Below are 18,717 nucleotides of genomic sequence, written 5' to 3'. Positions count from 1 at the left end.
GAAGTGGCGCCCGGGTGGATCGTGTAGCAAAATAGAGGCATGACACATGTTGACACTGTGGCAAAAGAGAGAGCCGCTCAGAGAGGCTAAAGGTCATGTAGGTTCGAGATAGATCAACGGTAATCAAGATGATCCGACGACTATTGCTATGTCGCGATGCAAAGATGATAGCTGAGTTATCTCCATGACTTGGCGACAAAGCACGTGCAGAAAGGGGGCAAGTTAAAGATCGAGCAAATCGCTTAGATCCAACAATAGATCAAGGGAGATTGGACGGTGGAGTGACACTTCGGGGCCATCCATGACTATTGTTGTACCATGGTTGTGAAGTGCCTAGAACGAATACCCTCATGATAGGTGGTAGGTCAAGTGGTGTCGAGGTGGACTCTAAGAAAATCATAGGGTGAGACGTGGTAACACACGGCTGAACAGGTGGCATGTCATCAAAGTGAATGTCGAAAAAACCTTGGCCGCGATGGATCTCTAAATGGTTTCATCGACATAAGGTATCGATGAAACTAGGGTTTCGATGAGACATATAAGCAATTTGTCGAGGGAGGAAGTTTGGCTGAAGAAATAATATCGAACAAATTAAGGCGGGCTCAAATCCAATGGCAAGTCCAAGTGGCGAGACAGGCAGATCTCATGAGCGAACCAGTGGCTGACATGTGATGACACCGTGGCATAAGAGAGAGCTTCTTGGGGCATGTTAATAGGCATGCAGGTTTGGGAAGAACAATGATGATTAGGGAAGATCTAATGGTGGAATACAGAGGTGCTCGACCTGTATTCACCACAACTTGGTGACTGATGGGGTGGCAGTCCAGTGGCTGATGAGGTGTCATCCCGATGGATCTGCAAGCCAACCTGAGGGTGTCACATGGTAAATCCACTAGAAGAGATAGTGACCTAGATGAGATAAGGGTCATTCAATTTGAGCAGATCAACAACAATCACAGAAGATCCAACGGTGGCTGCCAAGTCGCGGTGGAAAGGTGCTCATTAGTATTTCCATCATGACCCAATGACTGAGGATGTGGAACACACCATCGACAATCGAAATAACATGATTGAGGCCGCACTGAGAACTCGATGAGGGAGTGTTCAGTTTGGAAAAAGACATCGACCATCGAAATAAGTATTTTGATGCTACTCCGATGACTCGATAGGAAAGCATGTTGTTTTGGAGCACACCATCGGTTGTCAGTACAACATGTTTAGAAGCTATGCCTAATAACCCAATAAGAAGGTGCACCAGTTGTAAACTCTTGTAGAAAAATGACTCAAAAGTGGGCCAAGACTGGTAGCGTCTAGGTGGAATCAACGACGAAGAAAGGAGAAGTCATTAGGTAGTAAGTTGCAACTTTGGAAGAGTTTCTCTCTCAATTAAGCCTCTGATTTTGAGGAGAAGCTTAGAATTAATGATAGCTGATCCATCTTGGAGCCAAAAAATTCAAAATTTGAATTTCTGCAGGCTTTTGTATAAGTGATTATTTTTCACTCTGGAGAAGAGGTTCTAGAGTTTGATAGTTCTGGAGTTTTTTTTACTTGTGTAGCATCAGATATTCAAGCTTCGGTAACTCTTTTTTTAGGAGTTTTTCTAGATTTGTAATGCAAAAAATTCCTTGTTTTCAATAAAGAAGCTGAGTTCCTCCTTAAATTCTTTGGTCTAAGTGTTATGATTGTAAACATTTTGATTGAAATTTTGTGATTCTTTTGTAGAATCCTTCATTTTATCTTAGTTTCTTCAGATGCTTAGGGCTAAGGTACAAGTTATAGTGCAAGTCTTTGATTGTGTATGTGATTCTATTGCATCAAAATTGTGAGAACATTATTATTCTCCTTTTTGTGAACATCAGTAAGCTAGCCTTTCAAGAGAATCATTTATGAAAACATGTATGTTTGAGTTGTGAGTTTAAGCAGTTTCATTTGCTGGTTATCTTGTGGATTTGTAAGCAGTTTGCAGGTCTTTTATCATTGGTGGATCACCTAGTAGTAGTTAATTTTCAGTTTTATGCATATCCTTCTCCCCTTTTCTTAGAATTTCAATTAAGTTCTTTAGGTGATCAAATAGGAAGCCAACGTATAATCCCGAGGTCTGCTCTCATAATAGGATACCCACAGCCTGAGAGTAGTCCAATGTGTCACTAGATTGCAGGAATTTCAAGCTTGCATCGAGTGAAAATCCACGTGACAATAGTTTTTGGCATGCCCGGTGGGACCGTTGGACTTTATAGTTCATAGAAGGCCACTGTATGTTGTCTTGGTGTGTGCAGCAACAAATTATTTTTCACACCTGGCGACTCAAATCTTTGGTATTTTAGCAGTCCAACCTTCCTAGCTTATGAGAAAATACCAGACTAGGAAAAGTGTAGCCTCAGTCAATCATTCCCAGCTATCACCCCTAAAAAGGAGAGCTAGGGTAGTTAACAAAGCTCCAAATCCAACAGTTGGTGTGTTGCCTATTAATTCTAATTCTTACCCTACTATTATAGATTATAACAATCCACTGTTCACAAGTTCTTCCAATCAGAATACACCAAATATGGCTCTTAATCAACCCCCTAGGGTTCATCCATTTGTGCCTTTTAACCAGGGTAATCCTTTAAATTTGGTTCAATATAATGACATACCAGCTACAACACTTAAAGTTTGCCATTTTTCGCTAGAGAGGATCAAACACCAGCTATTGAACATGTTAGTGATGTGGCTTCCTTGTGTGGAGTGTATCACATTGTTGTAGAAAATGTTGCTTTGAGACTTTTGGCAGCCTCTTTCAAAGGGAAAGCCCTGCAGTGGTTCAGGGGCATGCCTGTGAACTCAATAGCTACATGGGATGAGCTAGGAAAACTTTTAAATCAGCATTTTGAAGACAAGTCAGATCATCTTTCATTGGTGGAGCAACTCACTACCATCAAAAGAGCTCTACATGAGCATATGATGGATTTCAATTACCGGTTTCAAAGGACTTGGATTCAGATTCCAGCATCAATAAAACCTTCTAATGATTATGTTTTTTTGTTTTACCTAAAGGCTTTGAATAGTGATATCACACTCATGATACAATCTATGGGGGGAAATACTTTACCAACAACATTTGATGTTGCTGTTAGGGCTGAAAATAGTCTTATTCAAGCAGGGAAGATAGCACCTAGGCCTCCCATGCCAATTTTTGCTGATATACAGCCCATTATCCATGTAGTTCCACTTGTTATAGGTGTTGTACCTTCATTTCTAGCATATAATGCTCAAGTTGCAGCTCAAGAGCATATTGTCCCTAGTCATTTGCAGGAGATAATAAGTATTAAGAAGAAAAATTCTAACCTATAGAAGACTTTGCAAAATTTTGGTAATGAGTTGGTTAATATCAAGAAAGCCCAAACTCAACCACCTTACCAAATTCCTTTCGAAGCTCCCTACCAGGCCTCGTACTAGCCAAACTCTTAAGGTTAAAGAAGGAATTTTAACCAAAGGCCTTTTCAACAGTATAATCCTAATACACCCAGTTCCTCAAGGGATATTGTTCCAGTCCAGAACAACTTGGCAGCTGACTATGAGTGGTTTTTTCATTGCAACCAGCCACATAACCAATCTACATGCTCCAATGGCATGTTGAATTAGGCATAATGGTGTAAAACAGTGCTATTGTTCCAAGAAATTAGTCTCGAGAAGTTAATGAACAACAATTTGCACCCATGGAACAAGGTAGTCCTAATGTTACTTTGATGAATTAGTAGGCTGAGGAGTTTTGTGGGGTTAATCTTGATGTCCCTATAGCAGCCAACACAAGATCCAAGAAAAGGGTTGTCGACATGGGGCAACAGACTGATAAGAATAATAATCAACCTTTCTCAAGTACCCAAACTCAAGTGGGGTCTTTCTCTGCTCAAAATATACAGATTCTTCAGAGATCACTGCCTGTGGTGACCAAAGATCAACCAAAAAGCCAACCTTAGCTAGGACAATTGCAAAAGGACATTGTTGTTACTAAGGGACAACATAAGGTTAGTATGACTGATTTTAATATTTTGGATTAGTTGAAGAAAACTCATGTTAGCGTGTCAATGTGGGATTCACTAGCTCTTCTCGGGCAAAAAGATTTGTTACATGATGCTTTGTCTAACCTTTCCTTGACTGCCCAACCACCTAATTAGCAAGCTTCAAAGGTTGTTCTTACCAATAAGCCTCAATAGAAGAGTGAGCAACAGTCTCAGTAGTCCAAGGTAAACAAACCACCTCCCTTTTATGTCACTTTAATCATTGGCCAGCACCTAGTGCATAACTGCATGATAGATTCAGGTGCAAGTAGCTCAGTCATGCCCAAGCAGTTGGTTGACCAGTTAGGATTGATTTATGAGCCATTGAATAAGAGTGTAGTGTAGTTAGATGGGACTGTTGTAAATACTGTAGGATTCATTAAAAATTTGAGTCTAACACTTCATGCTTGCCCCAATTTTTCTATTCCATAAGATGTATATGTGATAGACCTACCACCCTACTTTGCAATTTGCTTATCAAGAGACTTTATAGCGAAATTAGGGGGTTATTTGTCATCTGACTAGTCACATATGTTTTTTAGGACTAGGTATGGAACTAAAGTTACTATTAAATCAGAAGCTTTGGCTAACGATCATATAGAACCCTATGTCCCTAGTGTTGTCAATGCCAATTTGACTATTCATGAGCAAGATGACCAACCCATTCTGCGTGATCTAAACACCCCTATTGATGATATTCCTGACATTATTCTGGATGAATGGGTAGCTGAGAATCTTGAGGAGGATCCTTTTAAAAATATGGATGAGGTAAGCCTTGGAGTCTATATGTTTCATGAACAAGGTTCTATTGTACCAAACTTGATGAAGGATGTTGGACAACAAGATAATCAACATCAAAATGAGCTTTGGAAGCTCTATTTTGATGGGTCAAGAAGTAAGAATGGTGATGGTGGTGGTTGCATGTTGATTTTCCCTATTGATGATAAGAATTATGCAGCTTTCAGGTTTTCTTTTAGCTGCACCAATAATACAGCTGAGTATGAGGCCTTAATTCATGGTCTACAATGGGAAAAGAAGAGAGGAATCAACTGTTTGCAGGTTTATGGTGACAGTGAATTGGTTATCAATCAAGTAAGAGGTCTCCATACCACTAAGAATGATCTTTTAAAAGTCTTATAGACATAGGGTATGGGATCTTATTGAAGATTTCCAAGCTTTCAATCTATTGTCTATTCCTAGAAACCTTAATAAGCATGATGATAGACTTGCTGCAGTAGGAGCATAGTATGATATTCCAAGTGATATCAACAATATTAATAAACAACAATATGTAAAAGCGATTGTTAGGTCTTCCATTCCTAACAATACTGATCATTGGCAAGTTTTTGATAGTTATCAGCATATTATTAACTTTTTGAGGGAAGAGGCAGAGTTTTCAAATACCAACCAAGAGAAGCTCAAGCAACAGTATGATGATCAGGTCATACAGCTGAAAAACAAACAAGCTACCTAAGGGTTTGGTCACATTGGAGTCAATTTTCAATGATGGTGATCAAGTGAGAAAAGAAAAATCTAGCTTGCAGATCAAGGAGGAATATTATGAAAATGTTGAGATTTTCAAAGATAAGTTGTTAAAGCTTGGCAAGGTGTGTACTTTAGAGGAAAGGCATACATTTGTTTTACTATTCCAAGAGTTTAGTAACATATTTGCTTGGCAATATTCCGATTTAAAAGGCTTTGACCCTAGTATTGCCCAACATAACATAGAGCTTGAGCCAAATGCTAAACCAGTGAGGCAAAAACAGAGGCCTCTTAATCCAAAGCTTGAGCCCCTTATGGTCAAAGAACTTAATAAACTCATTGAGAGCAGCATCATTTTTCCTATTAAACACACCTCTTGGGTGTCAAACCTTGTCCCAGTTAGGAAAAAGAATGGTGAAATCAAACTTTGTGTTAATTTTCGAGATCTCAATAGAGCCTCATTGAAAGATAGATATTCACTGCCTTCTATGGAGCAGATTCTGTAGGTTGTTGCAAGTTCTAAGAGATTCTCTTTGCTAGATGGTTTTTCAGGTTATAACCAAGTTTTAGTGAAGGAGTCCAAGATCAATTCAAAACAACATTTACAACTATTTGGGGCACTATGGCATATAAAAAGATGCCATTTGGTTTATCAAATGCTAGTGCCACTTTTCAACATGCTATGGATATGGCATTTCATGGTTTGATGTATAAATTTGTACTTGTTTATTTGGATGATATCACTGTTTATTCCAAAAATTCAGTTGAACACCTAGCTCACCTAAAGAAAATTTTTGAGAGGTGTAGAGAGGATGGTATATCTCTTAACCCAAAGAAATGTGTGTTTTCTGGTCATGAGGGTAAGCTTTTGGGCTATGTGGTGTCAAAAGAAGGTATTACTATTGATCCAGAGAGGGTAAGTGTTATTCTTTCCTTACCTCTACTAGCACACAAGAAGGGCTTGAAAAGTTTCTTGGGTAGGATTAATTTTGTTAGGAGGTTTATTCCATATATTACAGAATTATTAAAACCTCTAACTTCTATGTTGAAAAAGGATATTCCTTTTAGCTGGTCTAAGGATGGGAAGAGGAGTTTTGAGCTCATAAAAGAGGCACTTGCAGCTGCTCCTACTTTGCTAAACCCAGGTTTCTCAAAAAACTTTATTTTGTATGCTTATGGCAATATTGACAGCATCTCATATATGTTGGTTCAAGAAAATGAGCATGGTTTAGAGTAGCCTTTGGCCTTTTTCAGTCAAGGCCTTAAGGATTATGAGGAGAAATATTCTTTTGTTGAAAAACATGTTCTTGTTGTTGTTAGGATTTTGAAAAAGTTTAAGTATATGTTGTTTAACAATAGGATTAAGTTGATGGTTGCTCACCCCTTAGTTAAAGAGTTTTTTCTTAACAAAGACTTAAATGATAAGAGGGATGGTTGGGTGACTAAGGTGATGGAATTTGATGTTGATATTAAGGTCACCAAGCTAGTCAGAGGTAAGGGACTATGTGAGCAACTTGTTTATCATGCAAACAACAATGATGAGGATGAGGAGAAGGTTTTTTTAGCCCTCCAAGATGAAGAACAAGTAGTTGTTCTTGTTCCTCCTACTGACTGGGTACAAGAAATGACTCATTTCTTGCTGACCGGTGAGTGTCCTCATGGATTGAGTAAGTCAAGAAGAAAGTATTATAGACTTCAGTCCATTCGCTATGTACTCTTGAATGGTTTTTTGTTTAGAAAGGATTTTCACGGTGTATTGTTGAGATGCATAGATGCTGATCAGGTTGATAAGGTATTGCATGAGTTTCATGAAGGATCAATAGGAGGACACTTTTTAGCAAGAGCTACAACTCTAAAAGTTATGAAAGGAGGCTATTATTGGCCTAATTTGCTTAGAGATGCACATTCCTGGGTTAGAAAGTGTAAAGAATGTTCCATGTTTGCAGGAAAAGAGAGGATGGCAGCACTACCATTGCAACCTCTTTAGGTAGACCAATCCTTTATGAAGTGGGGTTTAGATTCCATTGGAGTCATAAATCCACCTTCAAGTGCTGGCCACAAGTGGGAGCTCATAGCCAGTGATTATTTTACTAAGTGGACTGAGGTTGTAGCACTAAAGGAAGCAGATGAGACAATTGTTTTGAACTTTTATGATGAGTTGATAACTAGATTTGGTGTCCTTGAATCTATAGTTTTAGATAATGCTCTTGCTTTTGTAGGGAGTCAAATATCCAATTGGGCAGTAAAGAATGGTGTTTATCTCAACACCTCATCTAACTATTACCCTCAAGGCAATGGACAAGCTGAGTCCACAAATAAGAATTTGCTCAGAATTATTAAGAGGACCATGGAAGGAAATCAGTGAGCTTGGCATACCAAGCTCAAATCAGCCATATGGGCTGATAGAATCCCAAAGAGGTCCACTAAAATGTCTCCATACATGCTTGTGTATGGGAAAGAAGAAAGGTTGCCTATTTCACTTGAGTTTCCAGCCCTTGATCTATCTAACCAACTAGATATGATTGAAGAAGAGCCTATGACAGCAAGATTGGCTCAACTGATTGAGCTAGAGGAAGTTAGAAATAAGGCAATGAGGCAAATTGAGCATCACCAAACTTAAATGAAAAGATCTTTTGATAAGAGGGCTTCTCCTAGAGTGTTAAAGGAAGGTGACATTGTCCTGAAATGGGATGAATTCAAAAGCAGGCTAGGCAATCATACAAAGTTTGATGCTTTTTGGAGTGGGCCTTATATAATTTTTGAGTGCAAGCAGCACAATGCCTTCCAGCTGTCTAAGTTGGATGGTGAAGTTGAACCAATCCCAGTCAATGGGATTCACCTCAAGCATTGCTTTTGAGGTATGCCTATAATTTGTACATATTTCAGTTTTTCTAGTGGTAATAAGTGCTTTGCATAGTAGGTCAGTTTGTAGTTCTATTTTCCCTAAGTGCCTAGTGTATAGTTCTGGAGGAGTAATAAGAGTTATACTATTGCAATCCATCAAAGCTATAAAAGAGAGGTGTCCATTATATGAAACAAAGAATATGTTTATTGGACAAGTTTTGAGGATTTTTCAAAGTTCTTGTTGTGTCATTTGTTGTTTCAGTTTTCTATCAATCTTAGTGACTCTATGCCCAATGGAACGCATAAGGTAGCTGGTCAAAATGTTTAGTATGCAAACATATAGAAAATGTCGCCAAAAATGTTACCTAGTTTCGCTACAAGATCAATATGCCTCAGAAGGAGAAACGAGTGCTAACTATGAAAATAATACATGTTTTTGTGTAACTTGTTTGCTTCATGTGCAGATACAGGAAAGGTAAAATATAGCATGTGGGTTAAAATGTGGCTCCCATGAGGGTTGAGCCCATCATGCTGATGGAGATGAATGTTACAAAGATAGATAGATCACATAAATGTTCATGTTCCATTGCAAAATTCATTTTTGAATCTGGAGAGACTCATAAACCTTCAGGTAAAAGCAAACTATAGGGGTCATGTGACAGAGGAAAGGACTCAGAGGGTTTTCAAGCAGAAAGCTATTGGGTATCCGTAAGAGATTTTTCATGTTACTCTGATGATCTGATATGTTATTGGGTATCGGGAGGAGATTATTTTTGCTGTCTCGATGACAAGTTACAAGAGGAGGAGGTAAATATCGATGCAACATTGACCATCAGAATAGAAGATTATGGTGCTACCCAATGACTCGATAGGAATGTGCAAGCAGATGTGAGAGTTATCAGGTATCGGTCGGAAGTTGTTTTTGCTATCCAGATGACCCAATGCGAGTCATCGGCCATCAGAGGGAAAGCTTTTATGTTATCCCGCAGACCCAATGGAACATCAACAAGAAGAAATAGATGGCAATGGTCATTGGGTTAACTTGTTTGGAGGTGACTCGATGACCCGATGGAAAGGCCCAAGAACGACCATTTATCCAACATTGGTCGCGCGGAGGAAATTTATCACATTTATATGCAAGGCTGCATATATCCTTAGTGTCAAAGCTTAAGGGCTTTTGGCAAGTTGTAGCTTAGCGTTGGTGGGCCCCCCACGTGCACGTGTGTCTCAAAGCAGCCAAATTTTGTAGTAAAAGGGCAAATTAATAGGTGAGCAGGTTGCAAAGGATCTGAAGGCCATCGCTATACCGCTATGCGAAAGTGCTCGATTGTTAATCTCCGAGATGTAGCGACTGGTGAGGTGGCATCCAAGTGGAAGTTGAAGTGGCACCCAGGTGGATCATGTAGCAAAATAGAGGTGTGACACGTGTTGACACTGTGGCATAAGAGAGAGTTGCTTAGAGAGGCTAAAGGTCATGTAGGTTCGAGATAGATCAATAGTGATCAAGATTATCCGACGGCTATCGCTATGTCACGATGCAAAGATGATCACTGAGTTATCTCTGCGACTTGGCGACAAAGCATGTGTGGAAAGGGGGCAAGTTAAAGATCGAGCATATTGCTTAGATCCAACAAAAGATCAAGGGAGATCGGATGGTGGAGTGACATTTCGGGGCCATCCATGACTGTCATTGTACCATGGTTGTGAAGTGCCCATAATGAATACCCTCACGACAGGTGGTAGGTCAGGTGGTGCCGAGGTGGACTCTAAGTAAATCATAGGGTGAAACATGGTAACACGCGACTGAATAAGTGGCATGTCATCAAAGCAAATGTCGAACAAACCTTGGCCATGTTCGATCTCTAAATGGTTTCACCGAAAGCTCAGTTTCATCGATGTAAGGTATCGATGAAAATAGGGTTTTGATGAGACATATAAGTAATTCATTGAGGGAGGAAGTTTGGTCAAAGAAATAATGTTGAAAAAATCAATTAAGGCGGGCCCAAGTCTAGTGGCAGGTCCAAGTGGCGAGACAAGTGGATCTCATGAGAAAACCAATGGGTGACACATGATGACATCGTGGCATAAGAGAGAGCTTCTTGGGGCGTGTTAAGGGGCATGCAGGTGTGGGAAGATCAACGGTGATCAGGGAAGATCTAATGGTGGAATGCAGAGGTTCTCGACCTGTATTCCCCGTGACTTGGCGACTAATGAGGTGGAAATCTAGTGGTTGATGAGGTGTCATCCCGATGGATCTGCAAGCCAACTAGGGGGTACCACGTGGTAAATTTTCTAGAAGAGATAGTGACCCAGGTGAGATAAGGGTTGTTCAATTTGACTAGATCAATGATAATCATAGAAGATCTGATGGTGGCTGCCAAGTCATGGTGGAAAGGTGCTTGTTAGTATTTCCATCGCGACCCAGCGACTAAGGATGTGGAACATGCCATTGACAATCAGAATAACATGTTTGAGGCCACGCCGAGAACCCGATGAGGGAGTGTTCAGTTTGGAAAAAGACATCGACCATCGAAATAAGTATTTTGATGCTACTCCGATGAACCGATAGGAAAGAATGATGTTTTGGAGTGCACCATCAGCTATCAGTACAACATGTTTACAAGCTATGCCTGATAACCCGAGAAGAAGGTGCGCTAGTTGTAAACTCTCTATAAAAAAATGACTCAAAAGTGGGCCAAGACTAGTAGCATCCAGGTGGAATCAACGACGAAGAAAGGAGAAGTCATCCGGTGGTAAGTTGCAGCTTTGGAAGAGTTTCTCTCTCAGTTAAGCCCCTAATTTTGAGGAGAAGTTTAGAATTAATGACAATTGATCCATCTTGGAGCCAAAAAATTCAAAATTTGAATTTTTGCAGGCTTTTGTATAAGTGACTATTTTTCACTCTAGAGAAAAGGTTCTAGAGTTTGATAGTTCTGGAGTTTTTTTACCTGTGTAGCATCACATATTCAGGCTCCTGTAACTCATTTTTAGGAGTTTTTCCAGATTTGTAATGCAGAAAATTCCTTGTTTTCAAAAGGAAGCTAAGTTCCTCAAATTCTATGGTCTAAGTGTTATGATTGTAAACATTTTGATTGAAATTTTGTGATTCTTTTGTAGAATCCTTCATTTTATCTTAGTTTCTTTAGATGCTTAGGGCTAAGGTACATGTTATAGTGCAAGTCTCTGATTGTGTATGTGATTTTGTTGCATCAAAATTGTGAGAACAATATTATTCTCTTTTTTGTGAACATCAGTAAGCTAGCCTTTCAAGAGAATCATTTATGAAAACATGTTATTTTGAGGTGAGAGTTTAAGAAGTTTCATTTGTTGGTTATCTTGTGGATTTGTAAGCAGTTTGTAGGTCTTTTATCATTGGTGGATCACCTAGCAGTAGTTAATTTTTAGTTTTATGTATATCCTTCTCCCCTTTTCTTAGAATTTCAATTAAGTTCTTTAGGTGATCAAATAGGAAGCCAGCCTATAATCCGGAGGTCTGCTCTCATAAAAGGATACCCACAGCCTAAGAGTAGTCCAATGTGTCACTGGATTGCAAGAATTTCAAGCTTGCATCGGGTGCAAGTCCACGTGACAACACTAATATACAAATATTTATTTCTTTACATACAATAGTACCCTAGCACTTTATTTGCCCTTTTATGTTGATCCTTACCATGTGACATTGGTATCATATCTTAGTGGGGGCTCTTTATTATTTGTGGTGGTACAAGTTCATGTGAAATCATACTTGGATAGAAACATAATAGTATTTCTCACCTTGTCACCTTGCTTTGTGGCAATGACAACATTTCAATTCTCTCTCTTTTTCCAACCAAACATTGCCTTCTCATTGGTTGAGTTTCATTTTTCATAACTTTATACCCTTTCTTACATGGAGTGGTCCTCCATGTGAATACATTTATGTCCCTTGGTTAGGGATTTTTCCTTGTTTGAAAGGGTATGTCTTTTTAGTAATAATTTCTCCTTAGTGAATGTGTAGAATCCTTCACTAAGAATCCACTATTTCCTGGTAGTGGGAAAGTGTGTATTCTTGGTCTCCTTCCCCTTTCAAATATGTCATCCTTATTAAAGATCTCCTCCACTTTCAAGAGGTTGATATCTTCAGGTTGAGATCTCTTCCTTTGTGCATCCTTCAAAAGGATCCCTTTAAACTCACTACAAGACATCCTTTTACAACTTTCTTTTCCTTGCTCACAAGATTTATTATGCTTCTTTAACTTGGAGTTATTCACATTATTGCTTAAAGTATATCTCCTTGGTGATGAAGGTATTTAATTAGATATTTGTTTTTCCCTTAAGAAATCAACATAGGGCTATGTTTACATCTTAAGGTGGGGCATGCATCATTGTTTCCTTGTATCTTATGTCTAGTTCAAGTTGTGGATTTTATTGTGCATAATAATTCACCTAGTTATTCTTTTCAAATTATTGTTGTTAGACTTGTGTGAATATTGTCAATGTTGTCATTGATGTCAAATCCGGTGATCCAGTTGGACCGAATGTAGCATATTGAGCAGAGTAGTGATAATGAGTAGATAATCTATGTAGTAAGTAGAGCACTAATATTGAATAGATACTAAGAAGCTACGTATGTATGATCTACTGGAGTTATTTTTGGAAGATTTCTTCCTTCAATATCTAGTATTTGCTAGTCATGGTTAAAGTTGTATCAGTTGTAGTGCTATCCAAAAGTTTGTATTGCATGATGGTATGATGAATAATAAGTATCTGGGTGAATACTGAGATTGGGGGGGGGGGGTGAATCAGTATATTGAAAAACTGATACAAAGTTCCCAAACTCAAAATTAGTCAAACAAAGTAAACATATCGCAGTCAAGATCAATATTCATAGGCATACTTGACATTAACCGGTTTAACTATTATGACAACTTTTAACAGTAAACACCTTCAATCTTGTAAAAATTAGCAATGCTTAATCTTAACTCAACATATTCATCTCTCAATGCTTACACTTAACATGCCTTATTAGAAGTTAATCAAATCAACAAATAATATCACAGCCACACAAAAACATTCACCACTTGACATAAATGTTTATACGTGGAAAAACCAAATAGGTAAAAACCATGGTGAGATGGGACTCACAAGGATAGCTATCTGAACTCTTTTGAAGTTTACCCTATTAGGAGCCAAAGCCTGTTAGAGATTTACAATAAGTCCTGTTAAGAACTAATTCTGGTTAGGAATCACTTGGTTAAGGGATTTACAAATATGCCTTGTTAGAAGAACAATACCCTGTTAGGAGTAACCTCGCTTGAGGATTTAAGAATCCAAGTTAATGGACCACCTTGTTAGAGGATTTAATTAGTAACCAAGCTTGTTAGAGCTTACCCAATTAAGGGATTTTACTTCTACTATAATTGTTAGAAACAACAAGTTTTCTTGATCTGTCTGAGTAGCACTATCTTTGCTTGATCAGATCCTTCTAAGCTTCAATCTGCTTTCACTCAAAGTGCAGATCCATTCACTGGTTGGGCAACCACACACTTAACAGGTTTTCTATCAACCTTTCCAACAACCTTTACAAACAACTTCATTGACCTTAAATACAAATCAATTAGGTCGCTAACACAATAAAACCTAATTCTCATCATTGAGATTACAAACAAGTTGGTTCAATCTTGACCGTTAGAAATCATGACAATCTCTTCACATTCTTCAAGACAATTCCAACCGCTCCATGATCACCTCTCCATTGGACTTTGTAACTCATCACACACTGTGCATTAAATGCAATCCACTTTGCTCCTTCCCTAGACAATAAGAAAACACGGCAAACCAATTTGAATTTTTCCTCATACAATGATCACACGTGTCTCCATAATTAGCGCTCATTAGATAATAAACCAACAAACTTGATCGGTTAGGGTTTAACAGTTGATAGGGTTTACCAGTTGCATTACATAGAAATATTTAACCCTTTACACCGGTTCACTAGTTCAACTCACAAACATTACATACCAGTTACAACATCTTCTACAACTCTCTTCTTACTAGTTACTAGCCAATATCAAAAACAACAATATCAGCAATAACATGAATACCATTTACCGGTTCAATTGACATCAATGACAACATATCATTAATGCAATCTTTATGCAAAATGCCAAACAAACTCAAAATGCCGAAGAGACCTCGCTATGAAAAATATCTCAATAAACTAATATCATTCTTGAAACATAAAATGCCATCTCATGAACACATACAATCACATAAAAGAGAAAAGATGACATCATCCATGAACCATCAATAGGAAAACTATGAGTTCATGAGAGGAAGAAGAGAGAAAACATGAATACACACTTTGGTGATCCATGAGAATAAAGGCGACCAAAAGAAACCATGGACATCTCGCCCTTAGAACTAGGTGATGCATGGAGAAAAAAGGACATGGAAAACTAGCCCCTTGATTTTGTCTAGGTGATCCATGTAAAGGACAAGAGTGAGAAAACTGTTAGATCCAATCAACCTCATGCGCATGTGTGCAAGTGAGGTTCGAAGCATCTCATAGGAGTCTAAGCCCGAGTATGCTACTACCTATATAAGATGTATAGTACAAATGTCAAGAAAGGCATGACATATCGCTCTAAGAAACTATGCTCTGGTTCCACAAATAATCACCCTGCATAAGAGAAAAGTTGTGACATCTCGCTCTAAGAGGTTGCCCTTTAGTTTTGAGAATGACCCACTGTATAAGAGAAAAGTGGCAACATCTCGCTCCAAGAGGCTGCCATCTGGTTATCTTAAGGAAAGTAGAACAAGGATACCTACCTTCAACACAAAGAGGATATCCATTATGCAACAATGTCATAGATCCAAGAAAGAGAGGGAATACTCTTCAAGCAAGGATAAGATAGTTGAAAAGAGATATCTTGTTGTAAGTGTAAAGGAGATCCTTGGAGGAGAAGAGATATTTGTTCAAAAGATATCTACCCCCCCAGAGGAGTTGTCTTAGACAAATATAATATCTTCTAGAATAAAGAAAAGAAGAGAGAAAGAATTCAATCCTTCCTCCTATTGCTAAGTGAAAGGGGTTATTGATGAAGGATGACTCACTTTTATCCCAATGGGGTTGGGTCAATTTATTATAGATGTACATTACCAAGTGTGAAATAGATTTTAGTCAAGGAATTACACCCCTTGTATAAGAGAGAACCCTTGGGCAAACAACAACTTCACACAAGGAATGACATCAAGTAATAAAACTCACACCATATGCAATAATAGGAAAGAGTGGATTCTTTAGAGAGAGGGAGAGAGATAATTGCCCCCCGGTGTAGGACAATGAGAATGATTACACAACTTCTACAGAGAGATTACTCATAAGAGACATACCATTTCAAGAAAGGAATATATCCTATCCAAGGAACAAACATGCACTCGCATGAAGGAAACTCCATGCAAGAAAGGACATAAAGTTTATGAATAATGTACTCCATAAAGAAAATAGTGAAACCTTAGAAAGAGGAAAGGGAATATTCTTTCCCCCAAGCATAGAGGCAAGAATAAATAGACTATTATGTTGCTCACTAAATATGATCGCACCTGAAATTGTACCACCATGAATGACAAGGAGCCCCAAAAAGGTAAGCTAATTATGCCACATAGTGAGGAGAAACACAATAGGAACTTGAATGTTATTTTAAATGATCATGTTGAATATGCCATTCATTCTCAGATGTTATTTTTAACTTGCCTGAATCAATATAATGTTGTATTTTTGTTTTCAATGCTTGACACTCATTAGTAGAATGGCGATGGGTTTGATGATATTTACAAAAAGAAGTTTGAGAATGTTGTTTATGTTTTCTTCTTCATTTAGGACAAAGAGAAGTTATTAAGTTGGAATTTAGAAGATTGGTCAACACATTTTTTTGTTGTAACTCAAAATTAGAATGAGAAGGTGTGGATTTACAAGACAATGGCGAAGAAGATGTTGAAAAAGGAAAGTGTGATTTCTCATGACTTTCAAGACTTTGCTACACACTGTTTAGAACTCGTTCATTGTATTTGTTCCTATGAAGACATGTGTTAGAACGAGAAGTGGAAATTGGTCTAGAAGTTTGGATAAAAGACACAAAAGGCTTCATAGAGGCTTCAATCTTAGAATGAGGGGTCTTGTATTTATTGGAGGAGGGTGTAAAGTCTCTTGTACTCTAATTCCTTTTTTTTGAAGCATTATTGATAGGAGATGGTGTTGCTGAAGGAATCATAGTACTAAATATTAGAATGCACTGATTGTTGAAAATAGAATACCATTGAGAGGGGGGTGAATTAGTGGTTCCTATATTATTCTTTTTACTGATCTAACTTCAGACAATCAATTATTTACTTAACCACTAAACAGTCATACCGGTAATGCAAGAGAGAAAACCAAAGAGATCATTCACACACAAGAAACTCACAACACTAGATTTACGAGGAAAATCCAATATGGGAAAACCTTCGATGAGAAAAGCTGATGGAGACTACTGCTCCAATCCAACCTCATGGGTAAAACACAGATTTACAAAGATTTTGGGCACCAACCCAAGGAGCACCAACCCCTACACCAAGCTTCAACTTGGCAATGTATAATGAAATACTATTTGAATACAGTTAAGGCTTCTTGTTGCAAATGAATTCTGGAACTCTTGAATCAAATAACTCTGTGCCAGTTTACAGTATTTTCTCCTCCCTCTCACATTCAGTCTCTCAACACACTATTTCACTCTAGGATGCTACCTGCTCTTCCACACCTTATCGGTTAGGCTCAACTTTCAAACTATGATACTACTAGTAGAACCCTCTCACCGCTTCGCTTGCTCACTCACACTGCAACTTGCTCAGATCACCTTCTGAAGTTTTCTCCCTGCTCACCCTCACTTCTCTTCAAAGCATCAACAACATTTTCTGTTCGGAGCTCCCATCACTTATATAGTGATTTCCTGCCAAAAAGCAATTCCAAAACCTGAGTGGTCATGGTTTCCTTTTTCCCACACAATCTTCATGAGATCCAATCCTGCCTATCTTGGATCAATCACCTATCCTTGAAGACTGCACCTGCACTCAGTTTCCATTATCCAATGCATGTTTTCCTCGAAGTGACAATCACGAATCAGATCTTTTGTCATGAATTCTAATGACACATAAAGTGTTCCAAAAGTTTCCTTTATGAGAACATCCTGAATCTGATTTTCTTTGCCTTGATTCAGGCACCAAATGCTCCTTGATCTTTCTCTATCATTCCTTCTTCCTCAAGCTGCAATCAGCTAGATGCAATCCTGTGATTTGTGGCTCCTTCATTAATGGCAATTATCTATTTCATCAACCCTATCGATGAGGCTTCACCAACCACAACACACTTGCCACCTCAGCTTCACATGGCATCACATTGATCAAGACATGACCTACCAACACGCAGTCGATCCGACAAACATATATCGATAAAATCCTTTGCCGGTAGAGTGTTCTTCTTTTGTTAACTAATAGAGCATCCTATATCGATTACATCTCTTCACCTTCGGTGGTGTGAGACAACTTTTAACATTCTGCCTCTTCATCATAAACAAGCAACCATCCTTCATACTAGTTTGTACTTTACTGGTAGACCTTCATTCTTTATGCTCACTAGATCTCCATCATGCCAGTTGACATCAATCACAATTGAGTGCCAAAATGCCAACAATCTCCTCCTTTGGCATTGATGTCAACTTTTTCACGATTCACTCCATAAATACTGGTACATTTCTCCCCCTTTGACACAATGACAAAGGGTACTTGTGCACTCCCCCTGAGCTACATAAAACCTTCCTAGGCAGATGATACAATGCCCAACTTGTGTTAGAGGTATTCAAAAGTTTTGACCAGTAATGGATTGGTGAAAATGTATGCTACTTGTTCACCAGTAGGAACATAATCCATTTTGACCTCCTGTCCTTCAACCTTCTCTCTGAGGAAGTGGTATTTGATTGCAATGTGTTTTGTTCTGGAATGCATGACCTGATTCTTTTATATGTTGATTGCACTCGAATTGTCACACCAGATGAGAATAGGATCAGTGATGTCCACTTGTATATCTTTGAGAGTTTTCTTCATCCAAAGCACCTGAGAGCAGCATGTAGCAGCAACAATGTACTCAGCTTCAACAGTAGAGAGGGAGACTGAGTCCTGCTTCTTGCTATGTCAAGAGACCAATCAGTCACCCAAAAAGAATGCACCATTGCTTGTGCTCTTTCTATGATCAATGCATCCTGCCCAATCGGCATGAGTGTATGCTTCCAAGATAAAATTTCCTTGTTTAGCATACCACAAACCATACCTGAGCGTTCCTTGT

The sequence above is a fragment of the Cryptomeria japonica genome, chromosome 4, assembly GCF_030272615.1.
Source record: "Cryptomeria japonica chromosome 4, Sugi_1.0, whole genome shotgun sequence".
Taxonomy (NCBI): domain Eukaryota; kingdom Viridiplantae; phylum Streptophyta; class Pinopsida; order Cupressales; family Cupressaceae; genus Cryptomeria; species Cryptomeria japonica.
This window is presented reverse-complemented; position numbering follows the sequence as displayed.